This window comes from Myotis brandtii, unplaced genomic scaffold (genome assembly GCF_000412655.1).
Source record: "Myotis brandtii unplaced genomic scaffold, ASM41265v1 scaffold111, whole genome shotgun sequence".
Lineage (NCBI taxonomy): Eukaryota > Metazoa > Chordata > Mammalia > Chiroptera > Vespertilionidae > Myotis > Myotis brandtii.
The window spans coordinates 2,345,088-2,364,984 of record NW_005353789.1 but is presented as its reverse complement, the minus strand read 5'-3'; the positions used below and the strand labels follow the sequence as shown (position 1 = coordinate 2,364,984).

Here is a 19,897-nt window from a genome sequence, read left to right as displayed (position 1 = left end):
CATAATGAAAGGCAACCTACTGAATGGGAGAACATATTTGCAAATTATATATCTGATAAAGGGCTATTATTCAAAATATATAAAGAACTCATACAACTCAATAGCAAAAAAACAAACTATCCAAATGGGTGGATCTGAGTAGACATTTTTCCATAGAAGACAGACACATGGCCAATAGGTGTATGAAAGATGCTCAACATCATTATCATCAGGAAAATGAAAGTCAAAACCACAATGAGATATCACCTCACTGTTAGAAGGGCTATTATAAAAAAGACAAAGCCCTGATGGGTAGCTCAGGTGGTTGGAACATTGTCCTGATATACCAAGGCTGCAGGTTTGCTCCCTGGTCAGGAACCACACAGGAGTCTACCAATGAATAAGTGGATATGTAGAACAACAGGCAGCCATAAAAAATGAAATCTTGCCATGTGTGACAAAATGAATGGAACTTGAGGGCATTATGTTAAGTAAAATAAGTCAGACAGAGAGAGAAAGACAAATCATATCATATTATGTCTTTATATATGGAATCTGAGGCTAGGAGGGGGGTAGCTTATGGATACAGAGAAATAGATTATTGGTGGTTGCCAGAGATGGGGGATGGGTGAAATAAAACAAAAAATTAAAAATTAAATCCAATTACATTTTTGATCCAGTATATATCTTAATCTATATCTAATGTATAATAAAAAGAAATTATGAAGTGCATTATTTTACACTCTTGGTACCCAACATAGTATCATGCAATGGTTATATACAGCTCCCATCATGGTAGAAGCCCATTAACGCACCCCAACCGACGATCAAATCCACAACATGGGTATGTGCCCTGATCAGAAATCAAACCAGCAATCTTTTGGTGCATAAGACGATGCTCAAATAACTGAGCCACACTGGCTAGGGCTCACCTTTTCTTTCTTATATTTGGACAGTGAGTTCTAATGGAGCAAAATAAATATAGGCCCTATTCTCATGGAACTTAAAGTCTGGGTCAATGGTAGAGATTTGGTATTTGGGTGTCCATCTCTGGAAGGATGGATATATGCCATAGAAAATTATACAACACTTAGAAACAACAGATTTGATATTCACAAAGCAAAATTATATAACTTACAAATATAGTATCTAGTAGAAAATGGAAGAAATATCATGAGATATGTATATATAACACAATAGCCTTTGCATAAATTAAAATATGTACAAAATACAAGAACATACGTTTTTTAAAAACACAAATAAAAAGACAGGAAATGAGCACATTGGAATGTTTGCCTCTGTGGGAGAAGGAGAATGGGTGTGGATTTTTTGAATAAAGGAAAAACCCTGGGTAAGGAGAGACAGAAAATAAGTACATAATTAAGAGAGACATTTTCCAATATTGACAAGCATTATAGATACTATAAAACTTAATGCTGTCGGTTGTGTGGAGGACTGCTTCTGAGAGGTGGTCAGATAAGACATTTCTGAAGAGGGAGCATTTGAGTGAAGCCTAAATGAGGAAGCAAAAACCCACCATTGGATGACTTAGGGGAGAGACATACCCTGCAGAGCGAACCACAAATGGCCAGGCGGCCAGAAGGTGTTTGGTGAGTTTCAGGGGCAGAAGAAGACCATTATGGCTGGAACATGAGAGCATGGGAGAATGTGACACAGGTTCTGATTAAATGGGCCTGGGAAGAAGCTGAGATGCTGCTCTGCATTTTTCACAAGCTCCCAGGTGATACTGCTGCTGCTGGTCCACGAATCACACTTAGAGCGGCAAGACCTCAGAGAGCAGCCCTGCCTCTCCTGCTGGCCACGCCAGTAACGTTTAGAGCTCCACGGGGTCTAAATTGGCTTGGGGGTTCCAGGGCTAGGGGGTGCTTATAGCCTAATGGGAAATCTTAATGGAGAAGAATATAGTTTTGAGGATTAGAAGATGAGAGTCCATAGTGATCTCCTATATGCAGTGTTGGAGCTGAGTGCACAGGGCAGGAGAGCAGGAAGAGCAAACAAGTACACTTCCCTTTCTATGACCTTGCACTCTGGACAGCCACTCATATGGCCTTTGGCTTCCTCCATGCATGTTTCCCTGATGTAAGAATCTGGCTGAGAATTTTGCCTGTATCACAGCTTTTATGAAGCTGTTTTATAGTTGTATGTTCATGTGCCTGTTTAGAATTAATCTCTAAACACCTATGTGACCAAGATGAGCTTGTGGTAATAATTCAGTAGATATCCTATATAATAAAAGCCTAATATGCTAAGTGTCTGGTCATCTGGTAGTCCGTTCAACCAATCGAAGTGTAATATGCTAATGATATGTTAAGGCTGCTCAACCGCTCGCTATGCCATGCTTTAACCACCAGGGGGCAGACAGTCAACCGGTCAACCAGTTTCTATGACGTGCACTGACCACCAGGGGGCAGACGCTCCGACCGGTAGGTTAGCTTGCTGCTGGGGTCAGGCTGATCAGGACTGAGCGAGATGGGCCGGGCACACCCTGGAGCCCTCCTGGAGTCCCTCCCCAGCTGGCCAACCTCCCGCGTCTCTCCCCAGCCCCAATCATGTACTGGTGGGGTCCCTCGGCCAGGCCTGTGCCCTCTCACAATCTGGGACCCCTCGAGGGATGCCAGAGAGCCGGTTTTGGCCCAATCTCGCAGGCCAGGCTGAGGGCCCCCCTGGTGCATGAATTTGTGCACCGGACCTCTAGTCAATTAATAAAAGAATGATGTTAAATACCTACTTAAGTATAACTTACAGCCAAAAGGGAACATTGTTCTGGAATACTGGGAAATAATTCCATTTCATAGGACAAGCTTGTGTACAGTAACTAGACATGGGTTAGCTGTTTTGGCACTCAGATGCCATATACCCAACAATGGAAATAGCACATAGCAACAGCTCTATAAATGCAACCTTAGCTGTAAATTTTAAAAGAACAACCATGCCTACCTAGCAATAGCTAGGACAATGTAAGCTGATTGTTAATAATGGCTGGGTTTTGCTTGTTGGTTTGTTTTGCTTGTTGTTTATGTGACTGTTACAATACTAATTTTTAATTAGAAGTAGTGACAACTTTACCTGCAAAGTAATGCCATTTTTTTTTAAACTTGGCTCTTTTAGAGTATTATACCATGTACATATGGGCTATTATGTGTCCATCCTGGCATTTAATCAACAGAAACCTGCCTTGAACTATAGCACATTTAACATTTTATGTACCTGTTCAAGAGAAACTAAAACCATTAGGACCTCACTGGAGACTAAAATTTCTTATTTCCTAAACCCAGACTGTCTATAACTGATTCTTCCTCCCAGTAACTCCTCCAGACACCAGAAATTTTATTTAATCAGTCAGCTATAATATTTCCCTGAAATAAGGGTAATTGAGAATCCTGTTTAGTTTCAGTACTTCAATAGGTCAAATTGTTTTTCAGATTTTGCTCAATTTATGTAAACAGTGTACCACTAAGTGAGCTCATTTGAGGCCACAATGCCAGGCAGACCCATCTGCTCAAAGACAGCAAATAATAAATCATCTCCAGGCTTGTGTCTAGCCAGCATGTTGCATGAAGAAACCAGTAAAATACAAGTACATAGTCTTTCATCTTAGCACTTTGTCAGATGTCACTGTTTATTTCCATTTCCTGATCTTGCCAATGGGCATAACCACAGGTTAACCTAAACTACTGGACACTTTCCATTTCTCTGACCAGTTTATTTGTTACTGACTTTGCAATGTACACATTAGCTTCCCTTTGGGGACCTTAATTGAAGTAAGCTACCAATTTAATTGTTAGTGTGATCCAGTTAAAACAGGTTATTTCATTAATGAAGCGCAATAAAAATGTTGTGCATAGTTTGTTCTGGTCTCTCATTATTTAATTTTATAAAGGTCAAGGTTCAGTGATTATTTATCAGGAACTGGCTACAGGATACACAACAAATTCTAGGCTGGGTATTTTATAAACATTCATAGAGTACACCTAACACTGAGTGGGCGGTCAATAAATATTTCTTGAATGGACATATAAATGTTGCTAGGCTACTTGGCTGTCAGACCAGAGGTGAACAGCACTTTGGTTTTTGGCAATTAAATAAATGTGAAAATATTTGCAGATCAATATTTTTAATTATAGAGTTTTATTAGAAATCTCTACAACTGTGATTAAGAGTTATTTTATCTTTCCTTATTACTGAATGGCTCCTTTATTGAGAGACATTTCAGAAACTACATAATGAGCACGCTCTCCAGTAGCTGATTGTAATGACTCGCCCTTGAACAGATTTTATGTAGGAGTTGAGGCTTTATGGTGCCGGCAGAAGGCTGTAAGGGATTTGCAATAGAAAGAATGGAGGCCAGAGTTTGGCCTCAGGCCAGAAATTAATATCCAGTTCAAGCTGCAGATTTCCGGGGAAGCAGAAGTAATGTCACCCTTGTGGAGGGAATATGTTCAGAGGACTATCCTAGAAAAGGGGGTGGGTGTCCTAACTCTGTAGTGATTCATCTGCTGCTTCTATACCCAACCGACACACCAGCTACAAGGAAGTACTCTCTAGGCCAGTGATGGCGAACCTATGACACGAGTGTCAGAGGTGACACGCGAACTCATTGTTTTGGTTGATTTTTCTTTGTTAAATGGCATTTAAATATATAAAATAAATATCAAAAATATAAGTCTTTGTTTTACTATGGTTGCAAATATCAAAAAATTTCTATATGTGACACGGCACCAGAGTTAAGTTAGGGTTTTTCAAAATGCTGACACGCCGAGCTCAAAAGGTTCGCCATGTCTAGGCAATACTTGCTGAGGGGCCAGAGGCTTTGGGAGCTTCTTGTGAGTTCAAGTTTGTTGACTCAGTGGTTCTCACATTTTTGGTCTCAGAAGACTTTTACAATCTTAAAATTAATGAGGACCCCAGCAGACTTTTCTTTATGTGGGTTTTATCTATCAATATTTGTCATATTCAAAATTAAAACAGAAACATTTATAAGTATTTATTTATTTTAAAATAACTACTATAAAACTATTACATATTAACATGACATAATTTTATTTAAAAAAACTGTTTCCAAAAAAGTAGTGAAGAGAAAGATTTGTATTATGTTTTTACAAATTTTTTAATGTTTGCCTTAGTAGCTGGATTTGCATGACTTCTGCCTTTAACCTGTTATAATATCACATACCACAGAATGCCTAGGAAACTCCACTGACTGAGAATTAAAAAGACAAATAAGGTCTCAGTATATAAGAATTGTTCTGATCTGTGACTCCCTGAAAAGATTTTGGGGACTTCCATGGGTCCCTGAACCAGACTTTGAGAACCATTGTTCTAATGTATGAGTCCCATACGATGGTCCCACAGTGGCTGTTTTGGGGATTCAGCTCAATGGTCCAATTGGCTTCCCCAAGCTCAGGCTTCCAAAAATTGAAAAAAAAGGCTGTAAATTACTCAGTTCTGGGGTGCTTTCTCAATTCCCAAGTATAAGTGAGTAAATGAATGAATAAATAATGAAGAAAGAATAAACTGTTCCCCAATTTTCACGTTTTTCTTAATCTTGAAATAAAGTTGTAATCCCCATTATAAAGCTGTATGAGCTGAATTTAATCTGAGAGTAACAGAGATTAAACAAACTTTTGGCTTTTTTTATGATCTTTTATCACTTGCTCCAAAACCTCGTAAAATATGGAGAGAAAACTGCCACATGTTGGGCTTCTAGTCGGCTATATCATTTATTCAAGTATTCATTCATTGACCACATCATTCATTCTACCAACAAACTTTTGTTTAACTATGGGGGTTCAAAACTTTAAAAGGCAAGGTCTCTGTCTCCCAGAATTTCACAGTCAAATAGAAAAAGGTTGGAATTCTATAATCCACGCATGCATTTATTCAGTATGCAGTAATCCATTCAACAAATATGTATTGGACACCTACTGTGTGCCATTATTGAAGCAGGTGGAAAGAACCATTTCTTGTCTTGTGGAATTCGCCTAACTGGGGCTACAAACATAATGGAAGAGAAAGTGAATATTTGGCTAGGGAAGTCAAAGAAGATTTTTTAGTTTGATAAGAGGCCAAAAAAAAAAAAAAACCAGGAGCATTGATTCTGTAATTGAAAGATCTGGGTTCTAATGCCACCTCCACCCCTTCCTAACCTCTTTAAGCCTAAACCACAGTGCTCTGAGCACAAGCATGATCATGCCTGTGCAGTGCCCAGGGCAGTGTTGAGGATCAGAAGCAGAGAAATGGTGGAGTTCTTTAGTAGGAATCAATTGGGCATACATTCTAGGTTAGGCAAACCACATATGTAAAAGCAAGGAGATGTGAAAGAACATAGTGTATCCTGGAAGACAATGAAATAAAAGAAAATTGATAAAGCTGGTAGAGTCAAATACCACAAGGTCCTTATTGAAGTAAGATCAGAATTTCATTGCTTTTATTCTAATATCATTCCTGTAACATCTACAGAGGGAAAAAAATAAGAGGGTAAAGTAAATAAAGTGATAAAAAAAAAGATGCTAAGCAAAATAAGCCAGTCAGAGAAAGACAAGTATCACATGATCTCACTCATATCTGGAATCTACAGAACAAAATAAACTAATGCACAGAACATATCCAGAGACCTAGAAACATGGAACAGACTGATAATTGCAGAGGGAAGGCAGGGATGGGTGGGTGGGTGGGGAGGAAGAGATTAACCAAAGAACTTATATGCATATATGTATAACCTACGGACACAGACAATATTGTAGGCCTGGGGGAATTCGGGGTGGGGGTAAAAGGGGACATTTGTAGATTAACCAAAGAATTTATATGTATATATGGATAACCCATGGACACAGACAATAGTGTGGTGAAGCATTAGAGGGTGTATGGGGGAGGGCTAAGAAGAGGTCAATGGGGGAATAAGGAGGACATCTGTAATACTTTCAATAATCAAGATATTTTTTAAAAGAAAAGTACAGAGGAGTAACTTTCTGAGTATAAGCCTAGGTAATATTTTACAGTTTTTAATAAAACAGTGAGTCTGCATGGAAATCAGCTTTCCAGTGAGCTGAGGCAAAAATGTGATTCAGAAATGCCTGACACTCACTGTTGTTTCTCCCTTTGGATGAAGCTGTGGCTTTGTCAACATTGGGTTTTCATCAAGTACCATAAGAATGCAACATACATAAACATTCTCTTGAAGGGAAGGCCATAGATTATACATTCTCCAGGGATGGTGCTGAAAGTTTACACAAAAAGTGCAGTGGTGGCATGAGGCACCTCTGCCATGCAGGGACAATGCTATCAGAGCAGCTGACCCACCAGAAATGCTGGAGGCTGAGAGAAGCTACACTGTGTGACCAATTTCATCCCACGAAATATGGTATCTGCTCTAGCTTCTCAGGGCTCCCGTAACAAATGACCACAAACCTGGTGCTTAAAATAGCAGAAACATATCATCTCACAGTTCTGAAGGCTGGAAGTCTGAAACCAAGATATCAGCTGCTCCGTGCTCCTTCTGAAACCTAAAAGGGAGAATCCTTCCTTGTCTCTTCCTCCCTTCTAATGGTGACCATCCATCCTTGGAATTCCTTGTCTTGTAGCTACAGCACTTCAGCCTCTGCCTCCATCATTCATAGCATTCTCCCTGTGTGACTGTTGTACAAATTTCCCCTTTTTATAAGGACATCACTCATATTGGCTGATAGCCCACCCTAATGACCTCATCTTAAGTTGGTCCCATCTGCAAGGACTGATTTCCAAATAAGGTCATATTCACAGGTCCAGAGGTAAGAACTTCAACATATATTTTTAGTGGAACACAATTCGACCCATAAACATATCCTTGGCTAATTAATTTTAGAATCGAATCTAACAGTGTGTGTGTGTGTGTGTGTGTGTGTGTGTGCGCGCGCGCGCTGCTGGTGGTGAAAGTGAGATAGAGCCCATCTTTCCACCTGTCCCAAAACTACCTGAAATAAAGCAAAGTCATAAAATCAATATAGCAGAGTGTCTTTGAATCAGTGTTTAAAGTCAATTTAGGTATCATTTGTGAAGTGAGGAGCAATTTGCTATGCCTATAAAGTTAGTTTGGGTCAAATCATGAAACATCAAAGTATTTATGCATGACTATTTAGGCATTGAGAAGTTATTGATGTTTCTAAGTAACAAAGTGGTATGATTAAACTTATGTTATAAAAAGATTGCTCTGGCAAAAGAGTAACAAATGGTCCAGGGAAATATAAAGGCAGAGATAACAATTAGGAAATAATTGCAAGAGTCTGAAGAAAGACACTGGCTAGGAAGGGCAGAGGATATGTATGTATATGGCAGTAAACATGTATGATGGACCAATCACCATAAAGAGGAGAAAAGGTGAGTGATTAAGAACATTCTGAGTGGCCCATTGGATGGGACTAGTAAGAATGACCAGAATTTATATCAACTCTAAGGTAATGAGCTTGGTTAAATTCTCCCTGTGTGACTGTTGTACAAATTTCCCCTTTTTATAAGGACATCACTCATATTGGCTGATAGCCCACCCTAATGACTTCATCTTAAGTTGGTCCCATCTGCAAGGACTGATTTCCAAATAAGGTCATATTCACAGGTCCAGAGGTAAGAACTTCAACATATATTTTTAGTGGAACACAATTCGACCCATAAACATATCCTTGGCTAATTAATTTTAGAATCGAATCTAACAGTGTGTGTGTGTGTGTGTGTGTGTGTGTGTGTGCGCGCGCGCGCTGCTGGTGGTGAAAGTGAGATAGAGCCCATCTTTCCACCTGTCCCAAAACTACCTGAAATAAAGCAAAGTCATAAAATCAATATAGCAGAGTGTCTTTGAATCAGTGTTTAAAGTCAATTTAGGTATCATTTGTGAAGTGAGGAGCAATTTGCTATGCCTATAAAGTTAGTTTGGGTCAAATCATGAAACATCAAAGTATTTATGCATGACTATTTAGGCATTGAAAAGTTATTGATGTTTCTAAGTAACAAAGTGGTATGATTAAACTTATGTTATAAAAAGATTGCTCTGGCAAAAGAGTAACAAATGTTCCAGGGAAATATAAAAGCAGAGATAACAATTAGGGAATAATTGCAAGAGTCTGAAGAAAGACACTGGCTGGAAAGGGCAGAGGATATGTATGTATATGACAGTAAACAGGTATGATGGACCAATCACCATAAAGAAGAGAAAAGGTGAGTGATTAAGAACATTCTGAGTGGCCCATTGGATGGGACTAGTAAGAATGACCAGAATTTATATCAACTCTAAGGTAATGAGCTTGGTTAAGTGGGAATACCCTTTGTAATACTTTAAGCAATAAAAAAAAGAAAGGACAGGAGAAAATATAGATTTTTTCTAAGGGGTGAAGAGAATAACAATACAATAGAGAACATGCTGTATGGGGATAACAAAGGCATAAGTGGTATTAAACATTTATGAAAAACTGCCTTTGGGGAATTAAAAAAGGACAGTAAGTTCCAGTGTCCTCTACCCTAGAGGCTTGCAGTTACTCCACACTCAAAATATCCCAAAGGACTGACTTTTCTCCTTCACTATCAACTTACCCCACTCCCCCACAACCAGTTCTGTATTCTGTACCTTGGTGGGTAGCTCCATCATTTACCCATGTCTTTAGCCATAAATCTGGATCTTTCCAATGCCTCTTTCTCCCCAAACCCTCATATCTAGTCATCACGTCTTGCCCATTCCATCATGTAAATCTCTTGAATCTACCTTGCCTCTCCATTTCCATGGATTCAGCTTTAGTGAAGGGCCTAGCATTCTCTCATCTGCTCTATTGCCATAGGACCTTAACAGTGCACTTGAACTTGCTCCAACTGTACAGCCAAAGTGCTCTTTGCAAAATGCAGTCTTATCATATTGCCATGAGACTTAGCTTATCCATGTTAAGACATTTCCCTGCCCCCACCTCACTACCTGCCAGATAAAGTCCAAACTCCATAACATGACCTACAAAGCCTTGTATGTTTTTGATCCTGCTTATCTCTTGAATTTGTCTCCTTCTATATTGCCACGTTCTGAGTACATTTTGGCACATTTAAGGATTTGGTAACTTTAAAATCTCTGAATATCCACCTGGGTATCTTTCTCCACCTGCTCCCCTGGAATCAACTTCCTTTCATGGTCTTCCTGATAGCTCTGTGCACAAATAATTCTCTTCTCTTTCTCCTACTTCCTTGTCATGACATACAGTTACATTCACAGCAGTATGCATCATTTTTGAGGCAGCTGACTTCCCAAGTCACATGCAACCTCCTTGAAGGCAGGATGGTCTAAATTCCATTCCACAAGCAGACTGAGCACTGTCCTTTTGCCCACAATACAGAGGTAAATGGGTTACTCTTCTCAAGTATATGAAACCTCTGGACCAAAGAATTGGATAGTTCAAATACTGGAAAGGAGCTTATAGCCTAAAAAGTCAAGAACGATGAAAATGTAAAAAGAAAAAAAATAAGTCAGTACAGTCAAAAGTAAATTATTACAGGTCAGAATTTTAAAGTGTTTTGTTAAAAGCCACTGCAAGACATACAGTCCAGAGTAGCTACAGTATCATCTTAAAAGCAAACCATACAGATCAAAACAGAACAAAGCAAGAGTGAATTTCCAAATATAAAAAATGATGACATTTTTTAGTTCTTTGGAAATAGTCAGTGGACCGATACATTGCCTTTGACATTTTATTTGCACCAACTAAAGTAACTCTCAGTTCTGCTTTTCTCCAGTCAAAGTAGAGAAATGCTGTAAAAATAAATGTTTTAAAAAATAGTAGAGTAGGTAAGCTATTCATTTTCTGATCAGAATTGACCTCCAGAAACATCTGACCTGGCTTCTGACTGATGGAAATATTTCCTCCACTGCCATCAACACCTACAACCCAACCACACTCATTTCTCAGAGGGGTTAGTGCAGTGGTGTCCTGACTGAGCTTACCGACCCTCTTATGCTCTCTCGAATCCTCCTTCTTTGTTCTTAAGATCCAGTTCTCATTTTGGCTTGCAGACCACCTCATGATCTGCCCCTGGCTACTGCCCCTAGGTCTGTAGAATGAAGCCTACTCTCCTTCTCGTTCTAAAACATCCAAACACGTTCCCTTCCCAGGGTCTTTGTTAAAGGCTAGATTAAACAAACAGACTCAGCATACCCACATCAGCCAAACTATCTTGAAATTATTTGATATTTGAAATTTCAAAAGAAAAAGCACAAACGTATTTATGGTGGGAATAATTTTAATCTGGTGGAAGTTGCTTATACCTATTTTGTGGTTTAGTCCTGTTTTAATTTTTAATTACATGACTATTATGTGTGTTTTGAGGTAGGGGAGATCAATAACCTCTTTTACAATTTAGGCCTTTTTTAGGTTTTAATCCAGTCCTGCCTTCACAATGTGAATAAAGGCTTCACTCTTTCACATATGGGTCACTCCTTATATTAACCCGGCTTAGAGAAGCGTTTCCTGACCAGCCTACTCTACACCCTGCCTTTCTGTTAAAATACTAGTTTGTTTCTCTGTCTTCCTCCCATGGCCCTGGTCTGGGCCACCTTCATTCTTCACCTGGACTACTGCAACGACTTTATAACTGGTCTCACTGCTCCTACTCCTAATTCTCTCAATGCATTCTCCACACAACAGCAAACTGTTCTTAGATGAGGTTATATCATTCTCTTCTTAAAATCCTTTGATGGCTTCCCACTTCTTTAGAATAAAATCCAAACTTCTCCTGTCCTATGAGGTCCTGCATGGTCTGGCTCCTGCCCCACTGGGCTCATTTGCCCCAACAGCACTGGCCACGAACTCATTAAGATTCCAGCTCCATCATGTCAAGATCTTTCACCCCTCAGGGCTTTGCACTGCCTGTTTCCTCTGCCTGGAAATTTTCTACCTCTTCCTAAAATGATGGCATCTTTCATTTTTAGGTCTCGGCTTAGATATCACTTTTTATTTAAGGCCTTATCAGATTACAGCTTCCAAAGATGACCTCATTTTTGCCCTTTTCTTTGACCATGTGTTTTCTCATAGCATTTGTCACAAGTTACCCCAAGTCTTTGTTTATTTTTAATTAATTAACAAATTGGTCTTTTGGACTGTCTCTCATCCTAGAAAGCAAGCTCCACAATGAAAGGGACAATGTTTGACTCATTCATTTTACTATTACCAGTGCCCAACATATTAACTGGCTCATAATAAGCCACCCAATACACATTGATTGAATGAGTGGCTCCTTATTTGACACTTTATGTTATATTCATAGAAATTTTTACAATTTTAATTGTATTTTTATGTGTGCTTTTATTGACTTAATATCTTTTTCTTCACTAAAGTTCTGTGAGAACAAAGATCAAGTCCATTTTGTTTAGTGATGTATTACTGGGGTGTTGCAAGTAATGAGGCCTGTAACATATACTTATTCAATAAAAGAATGCATTAAATAATTATCAATCAGTGAAATACACTTAAAAAGGGTTCAGACAATCCATTGTGTTAAAGCAAATTTACTCTGCTTTTAATAATCTGAACTTGAGAAAGGCAAGTTTCAGCAAGTGATGATTCAGTATGACCCATTTAATTGCTTAATTCCATCCATAAAAATTAGATCTAATAACTGGTCTGTTGAATAGAGATTTTACTTTATTTTTTTGAATCACTGATCCAGTCTTGTGTGTTAGCATCTGCTTCAAATAGACTATTTGTTCATGGGGACAGAATGTACTTAAAAGCATTAATCATGTTTAACAACCCACTCCTTATGGTTTGACTATTAGCCTCAGTGTAATTTTGATAGAAAGTTCCACTTTTAAGAGGTTTCCAGAATTGAAACTGGAGTGCAACTTTGACCCACACTTCTGATCTGTGGAAAAATTTTAGTGCCATAGTGTCAAATGACTGTTGTGGTAGGTGGCAAAAGTGGCCACAGAACCCTGTATCTCCTCCCATCAAAAGGCGAGTCTACTTTCCTCTTTGTTGAATCTGTGCTGGCCCTGGGACTTGTTTTGATCAATAGAATATGGCAAGAGTGATATTGTGCCAGTTTTAAGTCTCAGCCTCAAAAGATCTCACAGCTTCTGCTCTTGCTCTCTTAGGAATCTGCAAATGCCATGTGAACAAGCTTGGCTAGCCTGCTGGAGGAGAAGAAAACACATGGAGAGGGACCCTGGTTCTTTCACATAGCCAAGCTGAAGCCAGCATAATCAGCCAGCCTGGCCAACCCACCAGCTATCTGAAGATGCAAGAGACAGCCCAGCTATATTAGTTTGCCAAGGTTACTATAACAAAGTACAAGACTGGGTGGCTTAAATAACAGAAATTTATTTTCTCAAAGTTCTAGAGGCTAGAAGTCTGAGATTAAAGTGTTGGCAGGGTTGGTTTCCTTTGAGGTCTATGAGGGTCAGTCCCAGGCCTCTCTCCTTGGCTTATAGTCAGCTATCTTTATGTTCACATGGTTTTCTCCCTGTGTCTTCATGTTGTCGTCCCTCTGTATGCATCTGTGTCCAAATTTCCTCTTCTTATGAGAACACCAGTCATATTAGTTTATAGTGCAACCTAATGACCTCATTTTACCTTAATTACTCTGTAAAGACCCTCTCTCCAAATATGGTAACATTCTGAGGTACTGTGGGTTAGGAATTCAATATGTGAATTTGAAGGGGCACAAGGTGGGGGGCAGGATGAAGCAATTCAGCTCATAATACCAGCCAAGATCAGCAAACATAAGAACTGCCCAGCTCAGCCTCGCCCAAATTGCTGACCTACCAAATAGATAGCTAAATAAATAGATGTTGCCTTGCATTCCTAAGTAACTAATACAACCACCCTTAATTGAATTCCAGTGTGTCTGCTAGTTGGTTTTAAGACTGTGGACTGCCATAGTCCATTCGGACTGCTAGTTTAAACAACATTTACTTCTCAGATTTCTGGAGGCCAGAAAGTCCAGCATCAAGGCACTGGCAGTTTTAGGGTCTGAAGGGAGCCTGCTTCCTGGTTTCCAAGATGACCATCTTCTCCCTGTGTCTTCACATGGCAAAAGGATGAGGGAGCTCTCTAGGGTCTCTTTTATAAGGAAAGTAACCCTATTTATGAGGGCTCCCTTGTCTGTACTAATCGCTTCCCAAAAGTCATATCTCCTACTACCATCACTGGGGCTTCTGGAGGGACACAGACATTGAGTCTATAGCAGGAGACTTCCCAGATATTACTAAGTGAACTACAAGAGTTATGCGGTTACATGGAAAACTTGCTAAGATAAACATTCACTGAAAACATACTTAGTCTCTCTAACATTCTAAGGGTGAGCCAGATGTAGTTCACCACACCTATTCAGTTGTGTGTGTTTTTCAAGTTGTCCTTTGGGAAGTCCAATGGAATTGAGCATGCTATCATCTGAAACTCAGATCTAGTACTTTCCAATTAACATCTCTGCCTAAAGTATGTTCTTCAAAGTATGTTCTTGGCCAAGTTTAACATGGCCTGTTTTAAAAATATCAAATCAAGCATGCCTCATAGTATCCTCACGTAGGTAGAAACCATGGTTTATTTATTTTTATGTGTAACGTTGCATCTCTAAATACTAATATTTTCACCAGAATAAACTGAGTCTTGTGAAATTAAAGTTCATGCATGTCATAAATGTTTCCCCAACTGAGTAAATATTGAAATGAGCAATTCTACTTTTTGACAGAGAGTGTTAAATGTGCTGGATCATCAAATGTGACTTAGTAGTCCAAAGGATATCCTAATGTTTTTGGCAATATTTCGAAGCTCTGATGTATCTTCCAGCCAACTGTTGCTTTGAAGGGCAGTTTCTTCACGTAGCAGGAAGTTTTTCTAGTTAATTCATCTTTACTCAGAGTTTCATATTTTCCTCTTTCAATGTTTCCTACATATTTAAGCACAGCTAAAATTGTGACCAAGGAATGTTTTAAAAATCTTATCTGGTGAAGTAGCCTTATTACTCTCATGTTAGGAAACTGATAACTCAAGGTTCTAAATTTTTAAAATATATATATATGTCTTTATTGATTTCAGAGAGAGGAGGGAGAGGGTGAGAGATAAAAACATCAATGATGAGAGAAAATCATCTATCAGCTGCCTCTTGCACATCCCCTACTGGGGATCTAGCCCGAAACCCAGGCATGTGCCCTGACTAGGAATTTAATTGTGACCTCCTGGTTCATGGGTCGACCCTCAACCACTAAGACACCCCAGCCAGGTTCAAGGTTCCAATTTTAACTGAATTAATCTCATTCAAAATCCTGTTATGTTGACCATCTTCATTAAGAATTTTATGTGAAAAATACTGAGAATTGAGATGTTTATGCTTTTGAAGGAGAAGTGCTCATGCTCCAAAATGTAATTTAAACCTAAGTCAATGTTATAAACAATTTAATTTTCCCTTTAAAAACATTTTTTGCAGCCCTGGCCGGTGTGATTCAGTTGGTTGAGCCTTGCCCCATACATGGAAAGGTCGCCAGTTCAATTCCAGTCAGGGTACATGCCTGGGTTGTGGGCTCAGTCCCCAGTAGGGGGCAAGTAGGAGGCAGTTGATAGATGTTTCCTTTGTGTTTCTCCCTTCTTCTATCTCTCTAGAACCAGTAAAAACTTATTTAAAATTTTTTTTGCAAAAACTTAATTTCTTTGGGATTCTCCACCATAGATCATGGACAATCCTACTGTCAAAAGAACCACTGTGCTCTCATCACCACAATTTCTCACTGTATTGAGGTCTAGTTACTGTTTTGCTTCAAAGTGTCAACATTTTCCCCTTGTGGTTGTCTGGGAAGATGGCGAGGTTTTGCCACTTCTTGGTCTTTACACTGCTTTCATTTTTGCATTGGCTTTAACTGGGTGTCTGCCATTTCCTATGTTCCAGGAAGCCTGCTGTTTCTACTTGATTCTAATTCAGTTTGTTAATATTCAAAGTTTATCTGGTTTATGGCTGTAGATTAAGTCCTAGATAATTTCATCTATGTTTGTAAATTGACTTTACCAGATAAGAGCCTTAATGTCAACATTAGGCTGCCCAGAAATTCTTTGTGCTTTGACTTTTTATTTTAATGGTCTGTAGCTAGGGAAAGTTGACCTAGCATATAAGCATCCCTTCTTTGGCTGAAGGCCTCTTTCTGTCTTTCATCTCTGCTAGTATAATAACTTCTCTCCCGTTTTGTTTTGTTTTTATTTCCTTTTCATCTTTGCACGTTGTAGGGCATGAGAGTTCTCCAATTTTACTTTGCTTTCCTCCTCACTCTGGAAATGATCTAGCTCCCTCAGGGTCTCTTTCATAATCAAATTTTCTTGATTTTGCCAGAACCAACAAGGATGTATTCCTTGTAATCCTTCCTGAGCAGAAAGTCTATGGGCCAGATCATATCAGACTATTTTTTTTCTCCAGAATTTTCTAAATTTAAGTTGAAGAGATAGTGATGTCTGTATTCTTGCAAAAATCACAATTGGAATCTCTTTTTTCAAACTTCTGGTAGCCTCTCCTGTTCAGAAAATACTCCTTCCCCATTCAGTACATTTTCCAGAGATCTGGAGAGAAATTCTCTGCTGAGGAATATCGGTTTGTCTAAAAACAGACAAACAAATAAAAGGTGTATCCAGTACAGCAGCCAGAATTGTTCCTTTACAATCCCTAGATTTATTTGAAGGAAAAAAAAAAAAAGACTTCTGAGTCTTTGATCACTATGACTCTATTGGCCAGGATCTAGAACATTAATCTAAACAAATGATTTTGACAGCTTTAATGATAAAGGTAATTTATGTCAGCTAAACTAACCGGTTATTGAGATGATCAGAACAACCTTAAGTGTAATCATGGGACCACCCTCTGGAGCCTCACATGCCATCTGTGACTGCTTGTATCACTAGATTCTTAAAGATTACAAAATATTTGAATGTCCTAAAAACTCTTTTAGATAATCTGAGAAACTCAGATAAATTGTTAGGTTTAGGATTTTTTTACCATCTGTGACTGCTTGTATCACTAGATTCTTAAAGATCACAAAATATTTGAATGTCCAAAAACTCTTTTAGATAATCTGAGAAATTCAGATAAATTGTTAGGTTTAGGATTTTTTTAAAAACAGAAGGTAAAAATGCTTAGGTGACTGAAATGCATTCCAATAGAAATGAAAATAGAATCAGTATTTATTAGGCATTTACTCTAGGAAAGACATTTTACAAAATTATCTCTTTATCCCTCATTTTATGAATGAGAAAATGAAGATTTAGAGATGTGAAGCTACCTGCCTAAGGTCACCCTCGGCCCTGGCTAATTTTTTTTATCTGCTTGTAACCAGGTCTCCCTCCAAAGGCCACACTTATTCTGCTCTTCTCAGATGGCTTCCTACGAAGCTGAAAAGGCAAGGAAACAGGATTGATTTATTTTAGCCATATTTTCTACATGATTTATTTTCAGCATCTCGTGACCCTGGAGACACTGCATGTGGATGTTTTCTGCACATGTAAATGGTGACTGAAAACAATGACATTGACACTGAAGGCTACTGCTTAGGATCAAGTAATGTGAACCAAGTGCTCTGCGGATATGCTTTCATCTCACAGACCATGAGAGACACAGTGTAGAGGTTAAGAATATGGGTCTCTGGAGCCAGACTGCCCATGTTCAAGTTCCTCTTCTTCCTCTCAAGCTCTGAGCAGGTTACTTAGCCTCTTTGCACTGCAGTTAGTTCATTCATAAAATGGGGATGGTTTTAAAGAACAGATGACCTTGTTGGGTTAAAGGATTAAATAAGCAATGCAGAAACATTATTTAGAGCTATTTCGGCTTACAGTAAGCACTCAAAGCATGCTGCCTCTTACTATCTGATGCTCTGAGTCTTGAAGATTCTATAAGTCTCTCTCACAACATTAGCCACCAGAACCTGTGGTGGTAGCATTAGACTGGCCTCAGGAGTTACCAAGATATTTCATAGAATTCCTGGGAGCACCATCTATATCATAAATAGCTGGAAGGGAATCAGCATTGAACTGTGGTTACAATGGCAGGCTATCAAGCCATGTATTTCTACAGACCAGGGGTTGAATCCTGATTCTACCACCTAGTAGAAATATAACCAGAGTAACCCAGCTGAGCATTTTTCCACATCTATATAAGGGGAGAATAGTGACTAGCACACAGAATTAAAGAGGTGATTAATAAAATCATGCTTGGAACAATATCTCTAGAGGTTCTTAAGAAGTGATTCATATATGCATTCATCATATCAGTTCAATACTTCAAAGTCCAAAATAGGAATTCTTTTGCTTTGTCTCTTTCGAGCTTACCTATCTACATCTTATATTGATAATGTCTTACACTTGTGTGGTGTGTCACAATTTTCATCCATCACCTCATTTAACCCATAAAATACTTTGTGAGACAGATATCCCCACCCTTAGATAGCAGAGAAAGGCAGAGAGATTTACCGAAGGTCACAAAGGTGCTAAGTAGTTGAGCTAGAACTTGAATCCAGATCTTCTGAGAAAAGGCTTCTATAATAGTTTTTCATGTTCCTCTACTTTCTTCTGATGCTCTCAGGAGAATTGTTTAAGGATATATAAGCCAGGGGTCATAAGTTGCATTGGCCAAATTGAAGCAAAGAAAGTCTTTCCTGAAAGCACCTAAATAGTTTCAGAGTAGAGAAAGGGAGAGAGAAATGTGAGGATATGCTTCAACTTTAGCAAATATCTTTCCTTTGCAGTTCTCAAGTCAGTAAGAATCATGCGAAAAATTCATTTACAGAATTCCCACTGAGATTTGTGAACCCCCAAAAGGAGGGCAAGAAAATAAACTGAACAGACAATCACACTTTTTCTATTTTATGTTTTCACTGATTTTTAAAAATATAGTATGTTTTCACATACAGAAACATGAGCATTGAGAAACCATTTAAAAACTCAGTAGAAATATTATTAAATTACAAAAAGACATAGTTGATAGGGATGTGTAGATAATTACTATGATTTTTTTTTTTGCCTAATCCACTGTCAATAACTTATTCCAGTGGTATGAGCTGACATTTACTTTCTTACCTTTTTTAAACTCCTGGGTTTCGGCTGAAGTTCAGTTTCCAGGAAATCTCTCCCCATTTGGGGTCACTGTGTACCACAGCCTCAAATTCCTCCCGAGGCCCTTGCCCATGTACACAATCATACAACTCATCGTCTGTTCGGGCTGGTTTAGTGGACAGTGCCCATGTGACAAAATTATATCCCTCTGGAAGGAGCTGGAATGAAAGAGAACAGATATTACCCATGCAGGGACCGCATTGAGGGTAGGAAGCCATGCATGCTAGTTGGCCATCATCACAGCTTTGCCAGCAGGCTCTGATTTTCACATTTTGGTCTCTCCTAGTAGTCATACTCCTTTTTAAAGAGTGCTGAGATATAAAAAAATATAAAACTAATAGTCTCTTTATCCAGGAAAGCAGCCCTGTTGCTTTTCACGTTGAGAACTTTAAACAGAGGGTAAGATCAGCATATTATATTATCTTTGATGGAGCAGAAAATAAGGGTGAGTTACAAGTCAGATATAAATACCTTGACAATCCACAAAGGGCTGGGAAAATAAAACTGTGAATCAAGCTTTACAGAGAATCACTTTTGGTTAGTGAAAATAACAGGATTGACTAAATTATTTTCCCCCAAATGATGAGGCATTTAAATGCCTGGATAGTTTCTATTTCATTTAATATCACGCATTCCTTCTCCCCCACTGAAGAGACCTCTGTAACTTGGAAAATCAAGACTTTCTGTTCTTTTTTGTGAGCTTGTTTATCAGCTCCACAGACACATTGCGAGGTTTTAGTTGGTTTGGGACTGAATGAGTGTGTGGTGCAAAAGAGACCTCACCATGCAATTTAGCAAATTCCAAAAAAAGGAACAAAAAT

At 38.7% G+C, this 19,897-nt stretch overlaps 1 protein-coding gene across 1 annotated transcript in view; it reads right to left on the bottom strand.

Annotated features, from left to right (window-relative positions):
• The window catches only part of PRKG2 (protein kinase, cGMP-dependent, type II), a 124,482-nt gene extending 106,012 nt beyond the window's left edge, over positions 1 to 18,470 (bottom strand). Inside the window, exon 1 of the mRNA XM_005857417.2 lies at positions 18,435 to 18,470. The gene's annotated coding sequence lies outside the window, so the exon portion shown is untranslated. The remainder of the gene's footprint in view (positions 1 to 18,434) is intronic.
• Positions 18,471 to 19,897: the final 1,427 nt, after the last annotated feature.